The 7,175-nt window shown below is 31.2% G+C and overlaps 1 long non-coding RNA gene and 1 other non-coding gene across 3 annotated transcripts; one reads left to right on the top strand and one right to left on the bottom strand.

Moving 5' to 3' along the window:
- The first annotated feature begins 236 nt into the window (after positions 1 to 236).
- Positions 237 to 343, top strand: LOC127747162 (small nucleolar RNA R71). The gene has a single exon (XR_008008966.1). It is a non-coding gene; the product is annotated as a small nucleolar RNA R71 (small nucleolar RNA).
- Positions 344 to 5,456: 5,113 nt separating this feature from the next.
- On the bottom strand, positions 5,457 to 6,920 carry LOC107484426 (uncharacterized). Of its 2 annotated transcripts, XR_008008430.1 has the most exons (6): positions 6,839 to 6,920; positions 6,357 to 6,737; positions 6,123 to 6,228; positions 5,991 to 6,033; positions 5,842 to 5,898; positions 5,457 to 5,763 (listed from the first exon to the last, which is right to left on the bottom strand). It is a non-coding gene; the product is annotated as an uncharacterized LOC107484426 (long non-coding RNA). The 2 variants fall into 2 exon arrangements; XR_001591125.3 differs by having other exon boundaries at positions 5,457 to 5,898.
- Between the last annotated feature and the right edge of the window lie 255 nt (positions 6,921 to 7,175).

The following is a 7,175-nucleotide window of genomic DNA, read 5'->3' as shown; positions in this document are numbered from 1 at the left end:
ATATGGCATTCAGAGCATCAATTTCAAGAACTCCCTTCCTCTGAAGTGTCCCATTACTCACAGGATTCCTCTCAAAGGTGTACATGAATTGGTTATTTGCAACCATATCAATGAGTTCTTGAGCTTCTACAGGTGTTTTCTTTAAGTGAATGGATCCACCTGCAGAATGGTCCAATGACATCTTAAACAATTCAGACAGACCATCATAGAATATATCCAGGATGGTCCATTCTAAAAATATGTCAGAAGGACACTTTTTGGTCAGTTGCTTGTATCTCTCCCAAGCTTCATAGAGGGATTCTCCTTCTTTCTGTCTGAAGGTTTGAACATCCACTCTAATCTTACTCAGCTTTTGAGGAGGAAAAAGCTTGGCCAAGAAGGCCGTGACCAGCTTATCCCAAGAGTTCAGACTATCTTTAAGTTGAGAGTCCAACAATACTCTAGCTCTATCTCTTACAGCAAAAGGGAAAAACATAAGCCTGTAGATCTCGGGATCAACCCTATTTGTCTTAACAGTATCACAGATATGCAAGAATTCAGTTAAGAACTGAAAAAGATCTTCTGATGGAAGTCCATAAAACTTGCAATTCTGTTGCATCAGAGAACTAATTGAGACTTTAGCTCAAAGTTGTTTACTCCAATGGCAGGGATTGAGATGCTTCTTCCATGTAAGTTGGAATTTGGTGCAGTAAAGTCACCAAGCATCTTCCTTGCATTATTGTTGTTGTTATTATTTTCGACTGCCATCTCCTCTTCTTTTTTGAAAATTTCTGTAAGGTTTTCTCTGGATTGTTGTATTTTAGCTTCTCTTAGTTTCTTCTTCAGAGTCCTTTCAGGTTCAGGATCTGCTTCAACAAGAATGTTCTTGTCCTTGCTCCTGCTCATATAAAAAATAAGGGAACAGAAAATAATAATAGATATCCTCTTTACCACAGTAGAGAGATTTCTTTATGTGAGTAGAAGAAAGAAGAAAAAAATCCAAACACAGGTAGAGGGGAGAAGAGGGTTCAAATTTTGAGTAGAAGAGGTTTAGTAGATAAATAAATAAATAAATAGAAGATGATGAGAGAGAGGAGATTTCAAAAAAATTTTTTGAAAAATGGTTTGTGATTTTCGAAAATTAAAAGAAGAAATAAAATTAAAATTAAAATTTGAAATAATTAGTTAATTAAAAGAATATTGAAAAAGAGGGAGGTGATTTTCGAAAATTAGAGAGAGAAAAGTAGTTAGGTGGTTTTGAAAAAGATAAGAAATAAACAAAAAGTCAATTAGTTAGTTAAAAAAGATTTGAAAATCAATTTTGAAAAGATAAGAAGTTAGAAAAGATTTTGAATGATTTTGAAAAAGATATGATTTGAAAAAGATATGATTGAAATTTATTTTTGAAAAAGATTTGATTTTTAAAATTAAAATTGATTACTTGACTAACAAGAAACTAAAAGATATGATTCTAGAATTTAAAGATTGAACCTTTCTTAACAAGAAAGTAACAAACTTTAAATTTTTGAATCAATCACATTAATTGTTAGTAAAGTTTCGAAAATTATGAGATAAAATTAAGAAAAAGATTTTGAAAATCAATTTTTTAAAAATTTTCAAAATTAAATAAAAAATGAAAAAGATTTGATTTTTGAAAAAGTTTTGAAAAGATAAGATTTTTAAAAATTGAAATCTTGACTTGACTTACAAGAAACAACTAATTTTAAAAATTTTTGACTAAGTCAACCCAAAGATTTCAAAATTTATGAGGAAAATAAGGGAAAGATATTTTTTATTTTTGAATTTTTAATGAGGAGAGAGAAAAACACAAATATGACCCAAAACATGAAAATTTTGGATCAAAACCAATGATGCATGCAATAACACTATGAATGTCAAGACGAACACCAAGAACACTTTGAATGTCAAGATGAACATCAAGACTTATTTTTGAAAATTTTTTCAAGAAAAGAAAAACATGCAAGACACCAAACTTAGAAATTTTTCATGCTTAGACACTATGAATGCAAAAATGCATATGAAAAACAACAAAAGACACAAACCAAGAAAATATGAAGATCAAACAAGAAGACTTTATCAAGAACAACTTGAAGATCATGAAGAACACATGCATGAATTTTCGAAAAATGCAAAAATTTTAAAATATGCAATTGACACCAAACTTAAAAATTAACACTAGACTCAAACAAGAAACACAAAATATTTTTGATTTTATGATTTTTTTAAAAAAAATTTTGGATTTTTCGAAAATAATTTTGTAAAAACGAAAAAAAGAAGAAAATTATTTTTTTGAAAGATTTTTGAAAACTTTTTGAAAATAGAATAAAGGAAAATTACCTAATCTGAGCAACAAGATGAACCGTCAGTTGTCCAAACTCGAACAATCCCCGGCAACGGCACCAAAAACTTGGTAGGCACAAAATTGTGATCATCAACAATGGCGCCAATAGACTTGGTGCTCTTAAATATGAATCACACTTCGTCACAACTTCGCACAACTAATTAGCAAGTGCACTGGGTCGTCCAAGTAATATCTTACGTGAGTAAGGGTCGATCCGACGGAGATTGTCGGTATGAAGCAAGCTATGGTCATCTTGTAAATCTCAGTTAGGCATATTCAAATGGTTATAATGATTTTCGAATATAAAGATAAATAAAGCATAAAATAAAGATAGAGATACTTATGTAAATCATTGGTGGGAATTTCAGATAAGTGTATGGAGATGCTTTGTCCCTTCTAAATCTCTGCTTTCCTACTGCTTTCATCCAATCCTTCATACTCCTTTCCATGGCAAGCAGTATGTAGGGTGTCACTGTTGTCAATGACTACTTCCATCCTCTCAGTGAAAATGGTCCAAATGCTCTGTCACAGCACGGCTAATCATCTATCGGTTCTCAATAATGTCGGAATAGGATCCATTGATCCTTTTGCGTCTGTGACTACGCCCAACACTCACGAGTTTGAAGCTCGTCACAGTCATTCAATCCCTGAATGCTACTCGAAATACCACAGACAAGGTTTAGACTTTCCAGATTCTCAAGAATGCTGCCAATGGATTCTAGCTTATACCACGAAGATTCTGATTAAGGAATCCAAGAGATACACGCTCGATCTAAGGTAGAACGAAAGTGGTTGTCAGTCACGCGTTCCTAGGTGAGAATGATGATGAGTGTCACAGATCATCACATTCATCATGTTGAAGTGCAGCGAATATCTTAGAACAAGAATAAGCTGAATTGAATAGAAAATAGTAGTAATTGCATTAATACTCGAGGTACAGCAGAGCTCCACACCTTACTCTATGGTGTGTAGAAACTCTACCATTGAAAATACATAAGTGATAAAGGTATTCATTGGTTCCAGCCATAGAGAGGGAAACAGGATAACCAAGACGACTAATACAATGGTAAAAAGTCCTATTTATACTAAACTAGTTATTAGGGTTTACAGGAATAAGTCTAAGTGCAGAAATCCACTTTCGGGGCCCACTTTGGTGTGTGCTTGTGCTGAGCTTGAGCTTTACACGTGCAGAGGCTCCTCTTGGAGTTAAACGCCAAGTTGTAACGTGTAATTGGCATTTAACTCTGGTTTGTGACGTATTTCTGGCATTTTACTCCAGAATGCAGCATGAAACTGGTGTTAAACGCCAGTTTGCATCATCTAAACTCGAATAAAGTGTGGACTATTATATATTGATGAAAAGCCCTGGATGTCTACTTTCCAACTCAATTAAGATCGCGCCATTTGGAGTTTTGTAGCTCCAGAAAAGCCATCTTGAGTACAGGGAGGTCAGAATCCAACAACATCAGCAGTCCTTTTTCAGCCTGAATCAAATTTTTGTTCAAGTCTCTCAATTTCAACCAGAAAATACCTGAAATCATAGAAAAATACACAAACTCATAGTAAAGTCTAGAAATGTGAATTTTGCATAAAAACTAATAAAAATATCTCTAAAAGTAGCTAGATCCTACTAAAAACTACCTAAAAACAATGCCAAAAAGCATATAAATTATCTGCTCATCACTCATGCATTTTGATATGCTTTCTTCTCTTTATTTGCACACACTATTTATACTGGTGTGTTAAATAAATAAAAATAAAAACATGGTTTAAATAAATCCTATGTGAGGTAAGCTTACTTACCAAACCTCTTTTAGTTGCTTCCTAGTTCTTTTCATGTGGCCAGTAATTCAAATTCAACCTTTTGTAGTTTATTTCTTTTTGTTGTAAGAGTATTTTATCTAAGTCTGTCCATGGTCTTATCATGTGTTAAATTTTAGGAGTATCTTTAATAAAAAGCAACAAAAAAAACTCAAATCCATATCACCTCTATTTCACTCATGCACCCTTTGTGATGTGTTAGCATAATGTTTATAATATTTATCATTTTACATAAAATCCATTCTCTTATATGTTTATTGAAAAGAAAAGGTTTTATTTTGCTAGTTCTAATGGTATAATAATGAGTAGATTGTGATTTAAGAATAAAATTTGACATTGAATCTAAATGTCATTCATTTCTCTGATGTATTATCTTGTTATCTCCTCTTTTCATAAACTCAGTATAATAGTTTCTAATTATAGAAGGGTTATGAATATCTATGCTGTAATTATGCTTTTTTGTGCTTGTTTTTTCGAAGTCTACTAATAACTCAGAGCAACTAGCATATTTAAGCAAGGATTCACAATGAAACTTGAAAAATCAATGTATTAGTTGTCAAATTTGGTAAACTAATTGAAGTATTAGATAGCATTGTGTTTTGGAAATGCAATATTTGTAGAGTTGTTTCACTATTTTTGAAGTACAACACATTTTTTCATCGATGGAAGAATTACATTTCAAAATTAATGAGGAATATATGCATGATTTCTTTAGTGATTTATTTATGAGTTGTTCATTTGTAGTTCAATATTTTTCAACTTTTTTCCATGCTTGCAATTTGATATTTCTAAATTATTTGATTTTTTTTTGCTGTAGTTATTGCTAGAGTGGTAACCGTTGCTGAAATATTGAAAAATAATAGGCTTGCTGTTGAAAGGAGTAAGACATTTCATATTTGCTGATTTTAGATTATGTTATCTTATTCCTTATGATCTGTTGTTTGTGGGGGTTTTTAGGAACCTCCACAATCTATTCAGTGGGGATTTTCTATGTGTTTAGTGGGGGTTTTGTATTGAATTTTTGTGGCAATTTTAAATCACTTTTGTGACAGTTTAAAACCTCCACAAATTAATTTTTTTAATTTAACAAAAATTAACTATTTTCTGATTTTTAAACCTCCACAAACTCTGTAATTATTTATTTACTTTTAATTTCAAATCATTCATTAATTTCATCTCATTTACATACTCTCAAATTAAAAATTTATTTTTTAATATCAAAATTTAAAAACTAAATCTTTTATAATACAATTTCTCAATATAAAACAACTCTACATATAAAAAAAATTCTCAATGTCAATAGTTCCAAACATAATTACATATGGTATTGTGCTACACAACTATTACTGTTTTTTTTTTAAAAGTAAAATAAAACAACTTCAATATTTCAATATCATCTAATTACATAAAACAAATACACATAAAAAAATTTAAAGCATACACACAAACTAAGCTCTAAAATTTTAACATTAATAGTATATAATTACACTGAAGGTCCCCATCCTGAAAGACCTTTTAACATTATCAAGTTAATTTATGTTGCTTTCTGTGTAGCTGAATTTCTTCCTCAGTAGAACCACATAGCTCAAGTCCTCAATCACCTTAATTCATTAATCACTAATTAACCACAATTACAGACTTAATTATTTCAAATCATATATATAGACTAGAGACAAAACCTTGTGAATTGCTCCCAATTGAACAACACCTTCTCTTACAGTAATGAGAGCTATGGTCTGCATCAAGAAACAATAAAGATCCAATGATGTAGACACATGAATATAAATGTTTATTATTTTCTTATCATAATCATCATAATAAATACTACCTTTTATTCGAGATTGGAACTGTGCTTCCCAAGTCCTAGGATGCTGTTATTAAGAATATAATTAAGCATGAAATCATGAAGTTGTAATTAAGAGTAAGATTATTAATGAATTAATTAATAAGTAGTATTAACTGAATCAGCCAAATTATGCCACGCTGACAAGAAGTTGATTTCTTGTTCATTAGGCTCTTTGTATATCCATTTGTGACTGTGATCTGCAGCAACTTTCCCTATCAACCTGCACTTATTCAATTCCACCCATCACAATAATAATTAATAATTATATTATTGATAATCACATAACATAAATAGAAGAAGAAGAACCATTATTATTATTTTTACGATTATTATTATTAGGACAATCACCAGAGTTTATTTCAGGTGCTGCTGCTGACGCTGCAAAGTTGCAGAATCCATCTTCCCACACCAATATCCTAATAATATATCATAAAAACTTTTAATCGATTACAAATTCCAAGATAAAGATCAAATATCAAGATAATTATCAAGAAAAATAGTGTGAAAAGCAAATGATATCCCTGATCGGTATGGATTATATGATCAGTCATTCTTTAAACTATGAAAGTTACTACAAAAGAAAGAAAAAAATGTCCAATTTCTTAGGTTAGATACCTGGATAAATAGATGATATCCCTCTGTCTAAGCAGGATCAGCAGGATTTGGCTGGTCAAGCAAATCCTGGATACCAACAAGAATTTGCTTCACTGTTATAGCTGGTCTCCACCCCTACAATGACAATAAATCTGTAAACCTGTTTGCCCACTGACATGTAAATCAAATTATATAAGTTAGTCTCAAGCAGTCCTACACAAGAGAGATGAACTTACACTATCTTCATTAAGTATAGACAAGCAAACAGTTCCAGATGGATAGACATTAGGGTGGAAGAAGCCTTGTGGGAATTTAGACCATCTCCAGTAAGAAACTCATCCCAGTTCCTGTTTATAGCCCACCTGTCATAAAAAGTAACTCCACATCAGCTTTTGCGTCATAAACAGTAAATAGGAACTCACAACATCTCTCTCTTCTCCATTAGGAGGAACTAACTTTAGTCCCTATTGTGGTCCCGCTTAATTAATTAATTAAAATACTTGAAATTAATTTAATTAATTTTTTTGAATAATATAATTTAAATTTATAAATTTATAAATAATTAACTATTAA

The sequence above is a fragment of the Arachis duranensis genome, chromosome 4 (genome assembly GCF_000817695.3).
Source record: "Arachis duranensis cultivar V14167 chromosome 4, aradu.V14167.gnm2.J7QH, whole genome shotgun sequence".
In the NCBI taxonomy this organism is placed as follows: domain Eukaryota; kingdom Viridiplantae; phylum Streptophyta; class Magnoliopsida; order Fabales; family Fabaceae; genus Arachis; species Arachis duranensis.
This window is presented reverse-complemented; position numbering and strand designations above follow the sequence as displayed.